The sequence below is a fragment of the Primulina tabacum genome, chromosome 15 (genome assembly GCF_025594145.1).
Source record: "Primulina tabacum isolate GXHZ01 chromosome 15, ASM2559414v2, whole genome shotgun sequence".
Taxonomy (NCBI): Eukaryota; Viridiplantae; Streptophyta; class Magnoliopsida; order Lamiales; family Gesneriaceae; genus Primulina; species Primulina tabacum.
The window spans coordinates 4714073-4737107 of NC_134564.1; the positions used below are offsets into that span (position 1 = coordinate 4714073).

A 23035-nucleotide genomic window follows, 5' to 3' on the forward strand; every position below is an offset into this window, starting at 1 on the left:
GGCAAATTGGGGAAATATGTTATATTCGGATGCCAAGTATGGTTAATGAAAGGCCAAAATAATGCTGATTGACATGTAACAGGTGGAAATTTTTTCAGTCTATGCATCACTTTGTTGATTTCTCGAGTGGCATTATGTTCAGAGATCATCGAGGCCACTTCCGTGCTGTGAATGGGACACGCTGCATCAGATGAATTCTGAAGCTTTGCGTAACACCCTTTGCACTGAACTTCCATCTTCCAAGATATCAATAGATTGTGTTGCGTTAAAGTTTTCGGTTTGGAAAAAAAAAAAAACCCAAATGCTCGTAAGCTTCCGTTGAAGCCCCATAGAGAATTCAATAAATTCGAAAATCGAGTAAGAAACACAAAGTTCTACTCAATATGATAGATAGTTTGGATCTAACTGAAGATAAATTTATAGCCCACAAGAATGCTAAACCAGTGACAGCTATTGATACTTTGATTCATATGTAGATTGGTGCTCGAATCCATGCTCGAGCACCAATCTAAATATTTCACAAACCCATTACTGCCTTTCACATTTTCTTTCATCAGTAATCCAAAAATTGCCAAAGCTTCACTAAAGATTACATTTTTAGGCACAATTCATGGCACAAGATTAATTGAAAGATGTCCGATTTAAATTAACCTAGCACAAATCCATGTTAAAAGATTTAAATTGCTTCCTGTATTTTTACCACCTTGACATAAGAGTTGAGGTATTTAGAAACGCTGTTGAATCGTCCATGTCTACGTTGAGCACAAGAGATTTCATATCCACAGGTCGTATTGATATTTTATTTATTTCTTGTATCTTATACCGAATGGGGATTAATCTGAAGTAAAAAACGAAACATAAATAGATGAGCAGAAGCCAAACAGCATGTTGAAAGATCGAAAAACACTGTTCTTCCAGTAGAATCGTTTGGGTTCAATCCTTCTTTTAAGTAGTTTACCATTAAATTTCCATGATGATCACCAACTTATAACTGATGTTCACGGTACAAGAAGATGATAAATAGGTATTTTAGTTGACCTGATACACCAAGACAACGAAATCAATCTCCGTGAATCGTGTATCGCTCCCATTTCTTTGTTGGATCATATATCTGCCATGGAGGCAACTAGAATTAGATAACTTGGAAATGGTTTAGTCATCCAGATATGATATAAAATATAACGTTCACCATAAATTGTGATACAAAGAGCAAACTCACAAGTCTCTTTTTTTAGACACGTCTATTATGTTGCATTTATAAGGATGTATTTGGTTTAGGTGGAGGGACTTGATTTGGAAAAAAAAATTCCGAACCTTGATATCAAATGACTAAGATCTTGAATGTATTTAAAATGCATTACAATTATTAAGTATTGACATATGTTTTAAGTTGATAGCATATTAATTATTAACATATGTTTTAAGTTGATAGCGGATAAACTTCATGCAAGTTATATTCATTCATACGAGTCAAATGAATTTGAAATCACATACTTGGGATCCATTATTTCAAATTCTTCGATCCAAAAACTCTTAGGTAAATTTCAAGATATACCAACTAAAGAAGATAATGTAGGATAGTACTGAAAGAATGCAACATTTATATGGTTTCAGCATTCTTATTTTCAGTAGAGACTCAGACAGCTCTTACTTGATGAGGAGCTTATACAATAATGTCCGTGTTCGGTCAACATTTTAGAAGAGCATTTTTTTTAAGAAAATAAGATAATTTAAAATGTTTCAAGCTCCCCATTTTTGAAATAGTAAAAAGACTTTTCAGTTATTTAACTCAAATGCTATAAGCTCTTACATCTAGTGTTATCAAAACGAATTAGAATCTTCATTTTCAAATATTATACCTATCATACAAGTGGAGAGACTTACCTCCCATCTTGAAGCTGGAAATATGTGTTTATTCTTCTCATACCAATGTCTCTCCACAACTTTACCAGCATGTGACTGTTGAACAAGAGGGATCCATTAATCAGTAAACTGGTCTACAACTACCAAAGGGGATACTGAAAAAAATAAAAAATAAAGTGAAGCCTGAATGCTGAATTTCTCGATTAAAAAAAAAAACTTAATTTCTCGTTGCCATGTATAAACACTATGAAAATGCTACTTGTGGAGTGAGATGAGGAATGGCTGAAGGTGATAGATAACCTATGTTTCAAAATCGTTTGCATCCTTCAGAAAAACTCTTAATAGGATTTTATGTTGACTACTGAACATTACTTCCATACACCCGGAAATAGCATGGGAATCATGTAAAAAACAAATACGATTATCCCAACATGCTGCTGCTTCTCCAGTAAGTTATAAGGGACCATGCACGACGAAAATTCTGAGGCAGACATACAGTCATAGAAATCATGATACTAAGATGCATACCCGATTGAACATGCATTTACATATCTTCTAATAAGAAAAACTCACAAGTATGCTAAGATTTATTACCTCATCCTTCTCGATTGTAGCATCAGCAATGGTTCGAACATCCTCATGAACATCAAAGTGGAAAAGCTGTATAACAAATGCAAAAGGCAAACACACTTATAAGAGGTTTTCACAAACTAGCCCAACTTCATTTATTTATACAATAAGAAAGATATAGAAAGGTTTGAATATCATCATGCACAATTTAGTAGTAAATGCAAGATATAAGCGCGAACAAGTAAATTAAAACACATGAAAGTTCAAAACATAATAAATGAAAGTTGACCAACAAGAACAATTGCAAAAATGAGGCCACCTGTTCTGAAATTTTTTTAGCAGGTCTCACAGGACTGAATACTGCAAAAAGGGAAAAATGAAATAGAAAAGGAGAAAGAGAAAGGAGAGGGAACAGAGAGAGGGAAAGGTTATTGTCACTGTTCGAGAGAGATTATATCATATGCTGCAAACGTATAAATCCCTATACTAGAGAATGTCCTAAAACTGAAAAAAAAATAAAAAAATCCCAGGACTGTTAATTTGTTCTTGTGATCATAACTTCCATCTCACCAACATTCCGGGGCCACAATGTATTCACACCTGTTATTTAACCTCAAAAAGGAATAAACTGTTACGTAACAGTTTGTTTGAAACTTTTGACATTTAAGCAGTTTATTAAATAAATTCACTCATGATATTGCCAATAAATGATCAACATGAAATTTTACACATCACACAAATCATGGTTTATAACAAAGGTTACCAATAATAATTATATGGTGACATCTACTAAGTAGAAACAAATGCAGCATAAGTACAAATCTGACTAGCTTTGTAATCCTTGAAGTTGTGATATTGAATTATTCATTTAAGCCTGAAGATGACATTACCGGTCCACTTTTCCCTCGAGCCTTGTTAACGATCAGCTCATAGAAACTGTGTTGCTGCAACAAGGAAAAAAATACTTTCATAAGCTATGTTGCATGGATACGGGTACGAGTATCGTATCGAATACGATACGGATATGACGACACGTCAAATTTTGAAAATATTAGACACGATACGGTTAAGATACGACAATCATTAATATATATATATATATAAATATTATATATATTTATATTTATATAAATTTAGTATTGAAAAGTAAAAAATTATAGAAATGAAATGAAAGAGACGAACAAATGTATTTAAGGAATTAAAAGCCCATCCAAATTTATTTTAAATTATTTTTCTTTAGTCCCTAGAAATGTTAATTTTTTTAATTAACCCCTAAAACTTTTAAATATTTGCAATTTTGCCCAAACGTATCTGAAAAACGTATCAATGCCGTATCCATGGCGTGTCCTCGCCGTGTCCAAAACGTATCCGGCTGGTCAACCCTAAACAAAGTAAACGATATGGATTTTGAAGTATCCGACACGCGTATCCGCGTGTCGTATCCGTATCTGTGTCGTATCCATATCCGATACTTCAAAAAAAAAATTTAAGGTATCTGTGCTACATAATTCATAAGTGTAGCAAGACGCATAAAACACTTGCTTGTAGTTACTTCACCCTATATTTCAGATCTAGTGCGGAGATGGGACGTTTCATTGTTCTTGGCTGAAGATCTTACATGTGGGATGATGAGATCTTCTTTCACATAAAGTAAATTCTCCACTGACGTAGTCCACACCTCTCGAAATTCAGGTGCAAGCTGCTGCTGAACAGAGCGAAGAAACTCCCCAATTCTATCACCTTTCCGAAACTGATTGGCGCAATGATAAATACCAGTAGACAAAGTAAAAAAACTGCAAGAGAATAAAATTCCACCAACATGTAGGGTCAAATGGAATGAAAGACGAGAAAAAGCAAATCTCAACCTGAATCACTCGTCTATGGCCAGTACCATCCAAATAGCTGTAAGTAATTTCAAGAGCCTCGTCTAACACAAAAAACAGAAAGCGAACATGAGAATCAGAAAAACGATCCTTAGCACATCAACAATCAATAGAGCTACAGGACTTCTAGACAAATTTTTGATCTGCTGTTGTTCTCGAACCCACTGTTTCCGCAACCTTTCGCACTCAGCTTGTTCCTCTGCCTCCCTCTCACTGTAAGAGTATGCTTCAAACTCCAAAGGCCAAGGATAAGTAAAGAATCAAAAAGCACAGGAGAAGGTTGTGGTTATATGTATGAGGGGACGATAGCTCACCTATCCGGTAAAAAGCTAGTTTCAACTGTAGGGTCTTTGCCAAATTTTCTCTGTGCAGGTCTTTCAAAATCTTCATTTTCTTCAGACAGAAGGCAGATGATGCGTCATAAAGAAATACAAATGCATAAGAATACTCAACTTCATCACAAAAATAGCGAAAGGAAATTTAAATTTACTCCAGCAGCAATGAAATAACTTACATGCCTATCTCCATAGATCCTTCACAGGTAACATCATTTATATAACTGCCCTACATACTTGGAACGGGAATTCAGGTTTTACAGCACCCATTTTTAAACAGATGCTTACTATGTTTTCACAAATTCCACTAAAATAGTTTCAGACAACACGACTAAGCAAAATGTGCCTTTTTAAGATAGGATTTTGAATCTTCGTCTTGACAGAGGGTCCAGAAAAGACAGAGACAAAGCAAAACACAAATGCAAACCACCTGTTCCAACAAGAGACAGAATATCGATGAAAACATGACCAAAATAAAGAAAAACAAGATGCAAAAACAAATCTTAAAAATATGTAAGGCACCCAGGGGCAAGTAACAATGACCAAAAGACTGACTTTGTACAGCCATCAAAGAGAAACAAAGGCAATAACCAAAAATCAGCCAAAAAAAGGCCTTGGAAACATGAGAAAATAAGGTTCCTCTAGGAAAATTTAGACGGAGCTATCAAACCTTAGTTATACTAGCATCAATGTATTTCAAATTATTCAAAGAACATCAGTAGCAGCGATAAATACTGCAAAAGGGTGTAAACAGATGATACTCACTGTTTTCTTCATCTTCCTCTGCGCCATTCTCAAAATCATCAGCAAAAGATAGTCGAGGATCTGCCTTTATTTTCCTCTTCTTCAGCTTCTGCAACTGAAGCTCCTCCTCTCTATACAGAGAAGAAACAACAGAAACACATACATAAAATGGGGGCCTAAAACCAAAATGTCAAATATTCACCAGGCAGAAAAATCACTCACTCTTGCTGAAATTTTAGGAGTTTTTCCTTCTCTTCCTCTTCTATTTTGTTCTTAATATTCACTCTCTGAAGCAGGAAGCACCATATCAACAAGTAACAATCCAAGAGTCCAAAAAAGGGGGAAAGGAGAGTAAAGTACCTTCTCAACATATTGTTCCCGAGTGACCAAACCAACAGTTTCCTTCTTGAATGCAGTCTCAATAATCTGAGCACAATTGACAGCAACACTCCAATTAAATACAAAAGAGTGACACATAAACAAGCATTTATTTAAAAATAAACTGAAAATTGGATAGATTTTTTTCGCCCACTGTTTTAACTTTATTTAGCCAGCCACAAGACTTGGAATCATGTCGAAGCTTGATTTGATTGTTTATTGAGCTAGAGTTTCAAGTCAATCTGAGTACTTTACTGAGCTAGTGTCAAGTTAATCTCAGTACCTACATAATAGTAGGCATCACAAACACCCCAGCTTTGGCTCTCGAACATGAAACATAAAATTCGATCATGACTTGTATATTTCACCAAGACCTTCACTGCGGTGAAGCCTGATTTAATTGCTAGTAGCGCGTTTTAAATGGAGGTCGAGGCGTCCCCCTAGGCGGTAGGCGGCCCTCGACCGGTGAGTCCGAAGCTATCCGATGGGCGAGCGGCTGAGCAGGTGGCCGAGACTGTCAATGATTTTAAAATCCTAGCCAACTATCAAAGTAAAATAATTTTAAAAACCAGTCAAATTCAACGAATTTTAATAACCGTCAACTTCAACCAACTTTCAAAACCCTAGATATTATAAAAACACATCTCACTTTTTTTTATTTACTTTTGGTTTCAAGTGTCCTCCACCATCAACCACCACCTGCCTCAAACCGCCTCAATCAGCCAGCACCTTAATTATCTTGTTAGTTTGTATTTATATATTTATTTGCACTTCGTCTAGATTGTGTTATATTGTATGAAACTTTTATTATGCATAAACATTATTTAATTACATATATTACAAAAAAAATGATGATTATTTGTAATTATATTGCATGATTATATATAATTACCTATATTTGCTAAAAAATTCAACCTAGGCGGTGCCTAGGCGGCTGAGGCGGTAGGCGGTCAACGGCTAAGGCGGTAGGCAATCACTGACCGCCCCGTCACCGCCTCCCGCCATTTACAACATTCATTGATCGCAAGCCTAACACGAGAAAATAGAGTTGCTTGATGTTTTTTCCAAACATAAAAAAGCATTACAATGCACTTTTCGAGTTTGATTGAATTACTTTTGGAACCTGTGATAGTACTTGAACTTGGCTAGATTGTTTAAGGATCCAAAAGAACTCAAAACTCCAATACCCCATATCTTTTTTCCACACAATGCATAACAAAACCCGGCTTCAGGTCCTTGTTTTGATAAGCTTTACCAGATAGTTCAAATACCTTGAATTGTCCATCCTTTTTATACAAGAAGTTAGAAAAGTACGTCATAAAATTACAGTATCTATAACAGAAGGCTTCGATCATATTACTCAATCTTTAAAGCTTGGAAATACCTTAATCAAACAAGCCATTCACTAGCTAAATTAGATTAAATGTGGAGAAAAAACCACATTAAAGCAGGAGTGACTCGAATTTCCAGCCACTTTAATCCTTCATAAAGTGTATTGAACGGAAAGGCGATAATAAGCCAATTTTGATAGTGAAAACGCATCGGCATGTTCATGATAAGATACCTCGGAAGTGCTGGAGCCGAACTGGAGGAGACCCGGTTGGCCTTCAGAAGCAGCAGTTTTCTTCTTGAGCTCCTGGATCTTACGGCGCTCGGCTTCTCCAGTCGACGAATCCGAACCGCATCCTGCGCCGTACCCACGTACCCATCACCCATACCCGCCACGATGATTCCCTCCTTCAACTTAGGGTTCTGATTTTATTACTTTTTCCCAGGTGCCACAGCTAAGTACTGCGTTCCTCTTGATTATGTTAAAATATCAATCAGCCCAAACTTTAGCTCTAAATTCAAAATTTTCCCAAATCTACTTAAATGAAATGCGGAAATAAATTTTCCTTGGTCAGTTTTGCTACGGTTCCCGGTTAAAAGCAAAAACACGCGTCATAGATTTTTTTCTTCAACAATCAAAAGTTTGTGCTGTCAATAGGAGGTTAATCGGTTCTGCCCACATCTTCCTTCTTTTTAACATATATCTTTTTGCTTTCCTTTTTCTCTGGTTGTTGCATTTGTTGTTTGGACTTTTTCAATTCTCCATCTGCTTGTGCTCATTCCTCCTTTAAATTTTCGTTTGCTGTTTGATCTTCTTACCCGAGAGCTAGAAAAATTCAACAGGTGAGTGTTCCCCTTCGTTCTCTTTGATTATGCTGTTCTTCATGTTTTTTCCCTCTCGTAGCTATATTAATCGTGTTGGGAAGCATCGCTCGGTAATCTGGAATGACTTATTTTGACGTCGTTCCCACGGTTTCTTTGTAGAGGTGCCTTGGTTTTTTTCGCTCGAGCGGAGAGTCCTTGCTTTTCCTTTGTTATAGATCAAATGCGTGTTCCCCTCCATTTTGTTCGGCCTTGTTGTTCTTTTTTTTCCCCCTCCCTCCCAACTATAGTAATTGTTTTAGGAAGTTTTTCCCGTCCCCCCGTACGCCTTATTTTGGTGTCGTTTTCCATGTGTCTTTGTAGAGGTCCTTCGTTTTTCCCTTGTTTGAGCGGAAAGCTATTGGTTTTTTCTTGTTGCGACTTTTGTTATTTAATATGTACTACTAAAAGAAATAATTTGGTACATATTTGCCTAGACAATTAGAGGTTTTTTTGAAATTTCTTTGGGTTGATTTGATTCTCATTCTTTATTAACTACGACCTACTTGGTTTTAGTTTTTGTTTGCCTTTGTTTTGGGGATGTGGATGCCCATACTGATAGCTAAAATAGGCTGTTGTTCTGTTCCTGTATAGATTTATTTTGATTTTTCTATAGAGAAACAATTTACGATCAATAAGAAGCTTCAACAACTTAAAACTATGGCGAGCTCGTCCTCTCGTACTGCATACAGGTTCGATCTTTATTTACAATTTTATTAGTTTACCCTTTAGTTTTCTTGGTTTTTTATTATATACGTGGTTTTTTTTTAATCTTCATTATCGTTGACAGATTTTAACTATTAGCTTTTGTGGTGTCAAACTATATGTTATAACTCATTCTTGTGTGTTTCATTTTTTTTAAAAAAGTGTCATATCTAGCATTAGTTAAAAATTACATATACCAGTAAACCAAGTAATATTAAAACTAGATATTTTGAACTACTTGCTATTATAAAATAACAATGATGCCGCGACAAAGAAAAGATAATACAATCGAAATCAACAAGACTAAAAACTCCCGTAAACAAAAATATGCTTGCTTAGAAGATCGTAGGCTGCAAAAAAATATGCGTCGAAACCAAAAAAAATAAAACATGTGCTTCACAGAGACTTGATGTAAAAAAAACACTAAGGCCGATCCATTGATGTATATAGCGAGTACTCCAGATGTACTACCTAATATGATGAATTGTAAATTTTGCGGTGCAACGCGCATATATGCTGAACCACCAACATTTTGTTGTTCGTTAGGAGAAATAAATCTTTTACTTTCAGAAATACCTTCTGACTTAGTACAACTGTATGTTGGTAATGCCGATGATGCAAAAGAGTTCAACACATGTATTCGTAGCTACAATAACATGTTTGCCTTCACATCAACGGGAGTACATTGTGATACATCTTTTGCTAAAAGAAATGCTGGTATTTATACATTTCGTGTACAAGGTCAACTTTATCATTTTACTGGCCAAATAATACCGTCAAGCAATGAAACCCACAAAAATCTATAACTATATTTATTTGATACTGAACATGAACTATCTAACCGTCTGTGAATTAACTCAAAATTTAAGGAAACTCTTATACAAAAATTAATTTATATCTTATCGAGAAACCCATATGGAAATTTTTTCCATGGTCTGAATAGTGTTGACAACTTAGACGAATATAAAATTGCTTTGTAAGCTGACCTTGTTACTGATCAACGAGTTTTTAACAAACCTACCGTGTCTCAGGTTGCTGGAATATGGTTAGAATCTAGCGACGAAAATAAAAAAACAGGCTAATACACAAGTATATCCAAAAAACAGTTTCCCCCAGGTAATTAAACACTACTTCGGTTGTTATGATCCTTTGCAATACCCTCTTATATTCCCAAATGGGGAATCTGGTTGGCATCGAAACATTAAAAGATTAGATCAAAAACAAAAAAAAAATTGCATCCTAGACCAACTTGTGACAGTGAAAACACCAAATGCATAGAGAATTCTGCAAGTGCAGAATTTTTTAGAAGCATTGAAACTCAAGGTAATATTGATTTAAAAGGAAAATTCTATTATACCATAGTATGATGTTTTACACTTAAAAATCTATTTTATTTGTGTAGCTTCGGAAAAAAGCAGCACACAAAAGTCTACTGTCTCATGTCGTGAATAATACTGATACAAATTGCAAATAAGAAAAAAATGATAAGTTTTTCTTACTACATATTGGTAGGCTTTTGCAACAATATATAGTAGACATGTATATTAAAATTGAAACATCAAGATTATAATTTTTTAGGACTCCAAGCATGCAAAACCGTTTGCGAAATGAGGCCTATAATGGGTTATTAGATAGCATTACACAAGGGTGTGAGATAGGCTCTGATGTTGGAAAACGCGTAATATTACCTACGTCATTCATTGGAGGTCCTAGAGATATGCGTAAAAGATACATGAATGCTATTGCGTTAGTTCAACGTTATGGGAAGCCTGACATCTTTCTGACAATAACCTCGATTCCGAATTGGGCTGAAATAAAGTCACTTTGCCTTCCATCTGATGAAACCCAGAATACAACTGATTTGGTCTCTAGGATTTTCCATGCGAAGCTTCAAGTTTTAAGAGATGAACTATTCAAGAAAGATATCTTTGGGCACATTATTGCCTATACTAGCGTGATAGAATTCCAAAAAAGAGGTTTACCCCATGCCCATTTCCTGCTTATTTTAAATCAAGCTTAAAAAATGTTTCATCCCGAGGCATTCGACAGAATTGTTTGTGCAGAATTGCTTGATGCACATACTGAACCATATTTGTTTTCACTCGTGGTAAAACATATGATGCATGGTCCATGTGGTTTACTTAATCCAACATGCCCTTGCATGAAAAAGAACTCCTGTAAATATAATTATCCTAAAGAATACTCAGAAACCACTAAATATGGAACAAATCCATACCCAATATATCGTCGTTGAGATGACAAGCATGTTACTACTATAAGGGGTTCGCAACTTGATAATCGTTGGGTTGTTCCTTACAATCCATATTTGCTTGCTAAATTTAATTGCCACATTAACGTCGAAATATGTTCAACAATTCAAACTATAAAATATATCTACAAATATATATACAAGGGCCATGATAAGATTTTGTATACATTACTTGGAGATGAACAAGATCACATTATTGACGAAGCAAAAAATTTCCAAGCTGCAAGATGGATTTCACATCTTGAATCCATCTGGCGCATTTTTGGATGTGATCTTAACCATGTACATCCAGTTGTAATATGCTTACCAGTTCATTTAGAAAATGAACAAGTTGTGACATTTGCTGCCAATCAGGCGTTGTACATCATTGTTAACAAACCAACATTTAAGAAAATTATGTCAACACAATTTTTCCATATGAATAAATACAATAGCTACGCTCAAAACCTAAATTGTTTGTATGTTGAATTTTCTGAATATTTTACTTGGCACAACGATTCTAAAGAGTGGGAACCACGTAGGAAAAAAGAGGTCATAAGCCGAATTTTTAACTGTCGGCCTTCAGCTTGTGAAAAATTTTATTTAAAATTGTTGCTGATGCATGTCAGAAAACTAGCTTCTTTTAAGGGCTTGAGAACGATCAATGAGGTAACTTTTAAAACATTCAGAGAAGCAGCACTAACATTAGGCTTAATAGAAAGTGATAACACTGCTGAAATGTGTATCGAAGAAGCTGCTTGTTATTTAATGCCTCATGCTTTGCGACAATTATTTGCTACTGTTCTCGTTTTTTTTGCCCGAAAAATCCCATTCAGCTATGGTTAAAATTCCAAGATTTTCTCTCAGAATATTTTGCTTGGAATAAAGCTCTTACTCTAAAAATGATTAGTCACAGGGTTTTAGACATAGTTGACAACTGCCTTCATTCCATGGGCAAAAAATTGGAAGACTTCTTTCATACAGACAAATATGTAAGCTTAGATTTTAACGATAGATTGGCAAAAGATTTACAAACTGAGCGTGACATTTATATACCGGTAAAAGATCTATTAGCTGTTGAACAATTAAATATAGAACAAAAAATGCTTACAATCGAATCTTATATCATGTTCGTAATGATTTTTCAAGCGCTTTCTTTAATGACGGTCCTGGAGGTATTGGAAAAACCTTTTTATATAGAGCACTTCTTGCTACAATTCGATCAAATGGTGACATAGCAATTGCGACCGCAACTTCAGGAGTTGCAACATCTTTGCTTCCAGGAGGTCGCACTTCACATTCGAGATTTTAAATTACTTTAGAGGAAAGCAATATCAAATCCTGTAGCATTAGTAAGCAAAGCACATTAGCAACTTTAATAAAACTAGCAAAACTCATTATTTGGGATGAGGCTACGATGGCTAGGCGTGATGTTATTGAAAAGTTCAACGAAATGTTACAAGGCATAATGGATTCAAAGTTTACTGTTTGGCGATAAAATTGTTGTGTTCAGTGGAGATTTTCGCCAAACATTACCAGTTATTTTAAAAAGTACGAAAGAGAATATCATAGATTCTTCAATTGTCATGTCACCTGTTGTAACATTTCATGTTCGCAATCTTGATTTTGATGTTAACAAAACTTGTTGTTGTGTTTCTAACATATTTATTCAAGTGTGCAGTTATTAAAACAAGAAGCAAGCTGAAACTGAATTCAGCACAAACTGAATTTCTGGCGAGTTTTGGTGTTTTGATGATATCTCTCAACTGGATGATCCAAATGACAATCCGCCAGCTTGAATGATCAGAAAACTCAATTTGAAACAAGTCGTATTTCACGTCAGTTGGACAAAATAAGAATTTATCTAGGTCAAACTGATCATAACTAATCGAAACTAATCGCACGAAGACAACAATCAGTTAGGTTTGAGCAGCTGCGGTATTTTGGTGATATCTCTCAGCTCGTTTATCGAAATGAAGCGATTCATTATGCAATGGAAAGATAAGACGATTATCTACAAATCATCTTCAGAAGTCAAAGCCAGAATCAAAGCTTAAAATGCTGATAAATAACGATGAATCTACTGATTCTGCACAAACTGAAATCAGCTAGGCTGATTTCAGCACACCAGCTGAAACTGAACCAGTTGCTGACCAGCTGACCAACCACATGAACTGAACCAGCTTCTGACCAACAAAAACTGAACCAGTTGAACTGAACCAGACCAACTGAACCAGCTGAACTGAACCGAACTAGCAGCTGACCAACTGAACTGAACTGAACTGAACCAGTTGCTGACAAGTTGAACTGAACGACCAGTTGAGTTGACCAGAGTTGACCAGTCGGGAAAATGTCCAGCAAGGCAAATTTGATCGTTACAATTTCGTAAACAGTATAGAAACTTTGCAAACGGTCATATTCTTGTGTCTAACATATATATCATTGTTGGATCTTATAAATACAACATCTTGAGGATCAAACAAGAGCTTTTGAAGAGGATTCAAAGCATGAGCAGTTAGCATGCAGAAATCAGCTAGTTGAGAGCACAAGCCCTTGTGTGAGGGTACATTTGAGATGTACACTGTAAAGGATAAATTTCTCACACACAATCACTCACACATATACAAGAGAGTTGAATTTCAAATATTAGTTGAGTGAGTCTTTACACAAAGACGTAAAACATTGTGTTTATAGTCTTTGCATATGAGACATTAAACAATATGTTGATTGTGATGTGCTGCCTACAATCTTGAGTGCTAGGAGTTCTAGTTGGGTGCTGTCTTTCCGGAATGGGTATGTACGAAGTGTTGTATAAATCAAAGTCCTCTAGTGAATCCTTCCCAAGGGGAAGAAGTGGTGACGTAGGAGCATTTGAAGTCTTCGAACATCCATAAACAAATTCGTGTCTATTTATTTATTTATTGCATTTACTTATCATTTTCATAGTTTTAAAAATGTGTTGTTGAAGCATTTCATGTGTTCTTCAAATATGAAAATATTGCATACAAGTGTTTGATAAAATGCTTCAACCAAAATATTTTTACTCATTCAACTTGCATATATTTTAAATGCTTTACAAAATATTTAATCGGTTTTTACGAAGGATTATTTCGAGTGTTTTCCGCTTGGTTTGAATACCAAACTCGATTTAATTCATCGATGTTCAATATTTCAAGAACCGAGCTATTGTAGCTCAACGATGATCCCCTCAATCGATCCTTTCATCACCGTTGTGGAACAAGTTAAATAAGATAAAACTACAAAAAAATATGCATGCATTATCTGTTTCTATCTTCTCATCTTGGATGTTGAAAATTGGTGATGGACTTGAAAATGCTAATGAAACAATGAAATCCAAATCCCATCTCCCATTAACATTCCATTTACAGATGACATTACTTCTTTGAATACGTTAATAGACATGGTTTTCCCAAACATTAATGATTCAAATTTAGATTTTTCTTCATTTGTAAAACGCGCCATACTTACAACAAGGAACGCATTTGTCCACGAAATAAATGATGTTCTTATTAACAAATTTCCCAGCGAAGAAACAACGTACTATAGTTGTGATGAAAACACAAGTGATTGTGTTATACCAGATCAAGAAGCTTTATTTCACTGTTTAACTCCTCAAGGGCTTCCCGAACACAAACTAACCTTGAAAATAAATTCATCAATCATATTGTTACGAAATATTAATCCAACCGAAGGACATTGTAATGGTGCACGATTTCTTTGCAAGGGATTTAACAAAAATGTTATTTATGCTGAAATTTCAGTAGGCACACATGCAGGAAAACCTATATTCATTCTTCGAATAACATTAGAATCTCCGCATGACGATTTTCATCTATTCCATTTAAAAGAAAGCAATTTCCAATCCGTTTATGTTATGCAATGATAATTAACAAAAGCACAAGGGCAAACTTTAGATTTTGTTGGTATCTATTTAAAAGAACCAGTTTTCTCACATGACCAAATTTATGTCGCATTATCAAGAGCTAAGAATATAGATCAAATAAAAGTGCTTATTAGACCATCAATACCATTAGTTCAAAGTACTAACTACACAAAAACTTTAGTATACCGTGAGGTTTTGGACGCTGCACATCCTTATTGACAGGTAAATTTTTATTTTTTTTATCTCATTAATATGAAAATCATTACGCATAAAGGTATATTAGATATTTATATATACACATTGTAAGGTTTGTTAAGATAAAATTATTAGTTTTATTAAAACAAATTGTATGCTCCCAGCTACACAATTTAATTTTTCTTTACGCAAATATATAGTTTTAATTTCACACTTGAAGGGATTTAAAAAACTTTGATTCATACTTCTATACGAATTTTAACAAGTAAACAACTTGTAATAATTTTTATTATTTGTCCATACATTATCTTAAATTCCATATATTAATGTGTAAATTACTTGTGCTCATTACTTCTCTTTTTTTCTTATATTCAGGTCATTAGAAAACAAATGTACAACCTTTGTAAATCTAAAACCAGATTTCTCCAACTCCTTTGTCAAAGTGTTGGTTTATGAAAAAACTCCGATTCTTTTCTGAAATGGGGAAGACAATAAAAGCTTGTTTTTGTTGACAAAGAGGTAAAATACATTGTCATTTTTCAATAGCATTTCAGTCAGGAATTGATTTTTACTTTACCTATTTATTTCCATAGAATGGAAGCATGCATGTGATAATTTATGACCAAGATATTGAGCAATTAGACAGATTACTTCAGTTATACAAAACATACTATATTGGGAATGCCAAAATTAAAGAAATAACTAGCAACACACCAATTTTTGCATCTGCAAAATACCAAATGTTTCTTAGTATAAGTACTTATATTAATCTTTTAAATGAGGAAGACCAACTACCTATCGACCATGCTTACCAACTGACACCTTTTGCACAATGCCCTGAATTAGCGGATGTGTCCACTAAACAAATCAGCTAAGCTCTTGCTCCAACACTCTTTCATAGCATGCAATTACATTATATCCAGAATTATTCACGCACCTCATTTTTCAGATTTATTATGTAGCGTGGTACATGTTTTTCCACCACGGTTTGTTGAAAAAACAAAAAGAAATTTACAGGAATTTGTTATCGTCAACGAAGAGTAAATTTCTTTCAAAAAATTTCCACAATATTAATTGCTTTTCTTCATTTTTCAAGTAATTATGTAGACCAGAAAATAACAGGTTTCTTATCTTGGTACATGCATACCATTAATTCTTACCTTATGGGAAGAATTTCTCCAAACCGAAGCACTTTTTCTGACTCAAAATGTTCACACTCTTCATGTGATCTTAGGGATGCGGCCTTCTTCAACACATTTTACAGGTACATTCATCTCTATTTAATGTTATCTCATAGTTAGAAAAAGTAATTTCTTCAAGGTTATACATATTATTTGATATATTTTGGTGCGTTTTACTTAACAAAGCTTGGTTAAGCTGATAAAAATATATTATTGTTGTAGGATTATCAATTGGTACAATACCAAATAGCACCATTATGTTTGTCCCTCCAATACAACAGACTGAATTCATAAAACGATGGTAATTCATATTCTTTCTATTGGTTGTTTTGTCACATAATTTTAGAATGATCTTTACTGAATCAAAATAGATCTGATATATCAAAAGCCTCTGCTCCAACTTTTAGATCACACAAAATAATGATTTTTTTGTTTCTAATTTGTGTATACATTCAACAACCACCTTTACAGACCATACATTCCAAAAAAAAAAAAAAATCCCCCTTACTAATTATGAATATGTAGTTCTAAGCCTACTTGCTCAAATCTTAAAAATAATATTTCTAATCAGTTGTTAGGCTTTGATAGACACATATTACATTTCTTGAATACACCAACGTAATAGCAAAGTTCTTGATTGAAATTTTTTAGTTTGTTTGGTTAACTTTTGTTTTGAAAAAAAATAGTTGAGACATTTCTTCCTTAGTCAAATACAAATATAACGACATAAAAAGATGTTATTTTAGTGTTCCTGATCTTTTGTTTGATTACTGTATGTCACATATAGAATCAAGAGAATAATAAAAAAAATTAAAAAACTTAGAAACGGTAAGAAATAAGGAAATATATTGTCTCTCTTCAAAACTTAGATTGTTTTAACAATTGGCTCTTCATAATTACTCATATGCTTGTTAACAACAAAAAAAACTACCGCTGTTTACATGATATCCCATAACTTAACATTATTATCATATCTTATATTAACAAAGAACCATGGTAGACTATACCTCAAAATAAGACAACAAATATCTTCTACAGTTCAAATATATTTTCTAGCTATATTGTATGTTGCTGACCTATAAACTTCTTAATGAAATTTATTATTTTGTATTAAAAAGGGGCTCCATATTAAATCATAACATCGACAGTATCATTGCATTGTTTTAGATGAACTTATAGGTAATAACTAACAATCGAAGAATTCTGCTAAAGAACCATGTATCTTGCTATCCTCACTTGTTTTTTCCCTGTGTTTACGTTTTTGTTTGTATTTCTTTCTTATGTTTGTCCTATTTCCCATATTTCTAGAAATAAATAGCTAATATACACCTTTTTTTAGGATGCAAACCAATAAATAATATATAGAACTGTTGTTTACCAAAAATTTTATGACAAAGCAAACCAAGAAATAGACCAGCCGTTTAACTCCCAAATTCAAAAAATCAGCCAGATTCTGAGCCTGAACGAAGTAGTAAGTTCAAATTTACTCACCAATTGACTTACCTAGATTTAGAGTCAACAAACATTTTAAAATACCAACAAATTTTGATTTGCAGGTGAAATCATTTTGGATAAAGGCAAAGATAAGAATAAAAAATTTGGAGGACTTTGTATGTTTTCTAGCCTGCTCAGGTTGCTCTAAGTCTTGTGGAGCTTCCAAGCCCAAAACCACTATAAGTGATAAATATGCTTTGAAAATCTACGCTCATTAGAAACATGCCCTCTTAACTATGATATACATATAGGTTACGATTCCAAGCAGGACTATTTGATGGTACCGGGAATTTGTCTGCTTATGTTGAGCACAAAGAAGCAAGCATGCTGTTATGTATGTCAGGAGAAGACATAATTGAGACAGAAGAACAAGTATATTTATTTACCAATTATTTTTTGTTGATAAAAAACTTCATATAGTTTCTGAATCTTACTGATCTTATCGATCGCAGGAAACACCTTTTAATCCTGATATATTCAACCAAAAATCGAGAGATTTACAGTTCCTTTTCCAACTAAGAACGTCGTGGAGCAAAGCAAGAGGCAAAACTTTTGTTCGAAACACAGTCATAGCATGTCTACCAGCGACTGATTCGTCATCAGCATTGCACAGTTATGAAGACAAAGGATCTTCTTAAAAAGTTCAAGGATTGATACAAGGTGATGTGGCTGTAGCTGAATCTCAAGAAAGCAGCTCTGCATTGCAGGAAGAACACTTTGAAACAGATCTTAAAGCACAACAACCCAGTGCAACAGGTAAAAGAAGATTGAAATGTGAAGAGGTATTACATGAAAGTAAAAAACAGGTAAAACAAGACTGAAGGACAGATTTAGACACAAAAGTCCAGTATGTGTTTTAGTACTTATGCTTTTTGTAAATATAGTTGCTATATTCTACTTGTTACCCATACGTTAACATTTTGTCTCAAGACTAACATATTTACTATCATTTGAAATTCCAACTACGTTTTAAAATATACTGTTGGAATATTTCATGTTCGCAATCTTGATTTTGATGTTAACAATATTTGTTATTGTGTTTCTAACATATTTACTCAAGTGTGAAGTTGCAAACACAAGAAGCAAGCTGAAAATGAATTATGCACAAACTGAATTTCTGGCGAGCTTTGATGTTTTGAAGATGTCTCTCAGCTGGATGATCCAAATGACAATCCGCGAACTTGACTGATCAGAAAATCCAATTTGAAACAAGTCGTATTTCACGTCAGTTGGGCGAAAATCGGATGTTATCATGGTCTAACTGATCGCTGAATTACCGAACTGATCACACAAAAACAGCAATCAGTTGGGTTTGAGCAGTTGTGGTATTTTGGTCTTAGCATTTAGCATGCGTTGGAAATCATCTTCATAAGTCAAAGCCTGAATCAAAGCTTAAGATGCTGATAAATAACTATGAAGCTGCTGGTTCTGCACGAACTGAAATCGGCTAGGCTGATTTCAGCACACCAGCTGAAGACCAGTTGAACCTGAACTGAGCTGAACTGAACTGAACTGAACTGAACTGAACCAGCTGCTGTTGACCAACTGAAACTGAATCAGTTAAACTGAACCACACCAGCTGAAACTGAACCGAACCAGTTGAACTGAACCAGACCAATTGAAATGAACCAGCAACTGACCAACTGAACTGAACTGAACCAGCTGCAGACCAGTTGAACTGAATGACCAGTTGACTTGACCAGAGTTGACCAGTTGGGAAAAAGTCCAGCAAGACGAATTTGACCGTTGCAACCTCAGAAACAGTACAACAACTTTTTAAACGGTCATATTCTTGTGATATATCATTTTTGGGGCTTATAAATACAATATCTTGAAGATCAAACAAGAGCTTTTGAAGGAGATTCAACGCATGGGCACTTAGCATGAAGAAATAAGCTAGTTGAGAGCACAGCTCTTGTGTGAGGATACATATGATATGTACACTGTAAAAGATAAATTTCTCACACACAATCACTCAAACATATACAACAGGGTTGAACTTCAAAGATAAGTTGCACAAAGACAATAAACTTGTGTATGTAGTCTTTGCATAAGAGAGGTTAAACATTATGCTGATTGTGAGGTGCTGCCTACAATCTTGAGTGCTAGTAATTCAGTTTAGGCAGTGGGTAAGTCCTAGCTGAGTGGGTTTGTACGAGTTGTATACACCAAAGTATTCTAGTGAATCCTTCCCAAGGGGAAGAAGAGGTGACGTAGGAGCATTTGAAGTCTCCGAACATCCATAAACAAATTCGTGTCTATTTGTTTATTTCTTTACTTATCATTTTCATTGTTTTTGAAGATGCATTTTTGAAGCATTTTATGTGTTCTTCAAATACCAAAATATTGCATACAAAGTGTTTGATAAAATGCTTCAACCAAATATTTTTACTCATTCAACTTGCATAATTTTTAAATGCTTTACAAAATATTTAATCGGTTTCTACGAAGGATTATTTCGAGTATCTTCCGCTTGATTTGAACACCAAACTCGATTTAATTCATCGGTGTTCAATATTTCAAGAACCGAGCTATTGTAGCTCAACGATTACCCCCCTAATCGATCCTGTCATATTCATATACACATCTTCTCTTACATCTTAGTTTTTTACAACCATGCTTTAATTGCTAAAATAACCTGTGTATTTTCAGTAATTTCAAACATTTTCCTTTACTCTAATATATAAGCTTCTGTGTGGCATCTATACATAGCATTATTAGTCTGAAAACAAGGATAATATAAACTAATAAAAAAAGCTGTTTTTTTGTATCTTATGTGTTCAATTTAGTATACTTATTATATATTGAATTGTAGGAAAAAACTTTTTTTCCTTAAGTAATAAGAAATCTATATAGAAATACATTCTTAAAACTATAAAACTAAATATAATGTATAATAAAAAAAGACAGCTATAAAATGTCTGTTAAATAATTTCATGTTATGATACATTATATCTAAGGCCTTCCTACTTATTTATACGATATCAATATATTATCATCATTACGACTAACTACTGTTATATTATTTATCTAAACTAAGCAAAATAAGAAAACTTAGTAATATCCATTCTACTAAAACAATTTCACCAGAAAAAATGCATACTTATAACTACAAATTATGGACTGAATATTGGGCAACGAAATATATGTTTCAATAATATATAAAAAAACGAGGGGGAAAAACTCAAATCAAACCTTTTATAGTAACCATCGTGCAATTAAACGCTTTAAATCCACAAGTACATGCGACCTAGGTACACAAACCTATATACATACATGAACTAACTTGCAAAACATTACATTTGTTAACATTATACGGAAAATAAATTCTGGCAATTTCATTTCCCAGTACCCAGTGCGCAGGGCCATGACGCGACACAAGAGTGCACCTGCGCACACTGAAGACAAAAAATTGGCAGAAGGTTGCGCTCACCTGCAGGATAAACGCTCGCAATTGCGCGCATCTTCTCCAAAAAAACCAGAGGCATGCGCGCTGTTACGCGTTATATTCGTGCAGCAGCATTTCACAAAATGCCACAAAATACAGAAGTAGGCACGCTACTGCGCATTATATCCACGAACCAACGCCTCTTTTTTCCAAATGTCATGCACATAAACATGCGTGCAACAACACAATCAAGGTGTGCATATGCACGCTCCCTACCCCCATACTTTTACAGAATCAGCCCCGCACTAACGCGTTAAAAATGCGCAGCAGCGCACACCCTCTTTCGGGAAAAAAACACACAGAAAAACGTTTTCCCCCTCATTCTCATAATAATTTTCCAACTTCCATCTGTTCTTCTCATCTCCCCTTTAGCAGCCGCCATTAAAGCACCATCTTTCCGCTAACCCTACAGCTGAACAAGATCCCTCCAAGGAGCCCAACCGTCGCCCACTCAACACTTCCTCCAAAATTCTCGTACGCAACAATGCCTACCAAAACTTCTGATTTGTTAGGCGCCTCCTTCCAGTAACATTTTCTAAGGTAAACCCATTTTTTTTAAAATTTTATATACAAGATTTACAAGTTTATGTGATATAATGTCTTATAAATTTTTGGATCTGAGTGTCGTTGTTCCTTGAAATTTTTTACTAAGAATTATGCCTCCAAAAAAGAAATCCAAGGGGAATGCTTTATCCTCATCTCATTGGTATGATAAACACAAATTCTGGAATACGGAAGCTCAAAGAATTTATGATAGCACGCTAACTCGACCAATTATTAAAGAAAGAGGAACATACATGTCCAACCCTGACTATTGTTTAGCGGAAGAGATTGTAAAACGAGGATGGGTAAATTGTCCAAATCACTAGCAGACGCTGTAATTTCGATCGTTCTTGAGTTTTACGCAAACTTACGTGTGAAGCACAAAGATCATCAAGTTTTGGTTCGAGGCAAAATGGTATCATTTGACTCAACTACCATAAACATGGTTTACAATCTACCAATCCTCGACACTGATGAATATACTGAATACATAGCTGGAAATATAGATTATACTATGATGATCAATTACTTATGTGTAGATGGAGCATAATGGCGAACAAATCAGGAAATCCCAGTCACATTTAAAAAATCTGAAATGCTTCGTGACCCAAATAGTGGGGCCTCATTCGTTCTTGCGAAAATACTACCTTCAACGCACCAAACGGAAATTACAAAAGACAAAGTCGCTTTGGTACATGCTATCACAACAGGGAAATCAGTGGACTTAGGCAAAATCATTCATGGTTCAATAACGCGTATGAGTAAAAGTCTCATCACTACTGGTCTCCCTTGCCCGCATATTGTCACTGAACTATGCCATCATGCCGGTGTAACGTGGGGTCCAAATGAACAAGTTTTAAAAGCTAAAGCACCCATCATTGTATATCATGTTAGACTATCGTATGGGCTAGCAGAAAACATAAGGCGCCAAGAAAAAGCAGCATACAATCAACGTGCTAAAGACCGTCGAGAACCATGACTACCGGCATTGAGCAGAGTAACTCTAGGAGATCGAATAGCAAAAATAGAACAAGACATTACATCACAACGTGAAGAACTAGCAGAGCATAGACAATCAACAACCACATTCATGACTTATATGGTTAACTTTACGTCGGTCCCTGCACAACGCTTTCCACCAAATACTCCAGCAGATACACCCTTCCCTCCACCACCACCCTGGCAACCCCAGCATCCACTGCAATACACCTCACCATGCCAATCCATAGATTAAGATATCCATGATGCCGACAATGATGACTTAAATAACAGCTGCCGACGCTCAATATATGAGGTATATACTGTCATTTCCTTTTCTTTCATGCAGTTTACATAATTAGCATTTCAGATTTAG

The 23035-nt window shown here is 34.8% G+C and overlaps 1 pseudogene; it reads right to left on the minus strand.

Moving 5' to 3' along the window:
• Nucleotides 1-886: 886 nt before the first annotated feature.
• LOC142525812 (protein XAP5 CIRCADIAN TIMEKEEPER-like) lies at nucleotides 887-7531 on the minus strand (annotated as a pseudogene).
• Between the last annotated feature and the right edge of the window lie 15504 nt (nucleotides 7532-23035).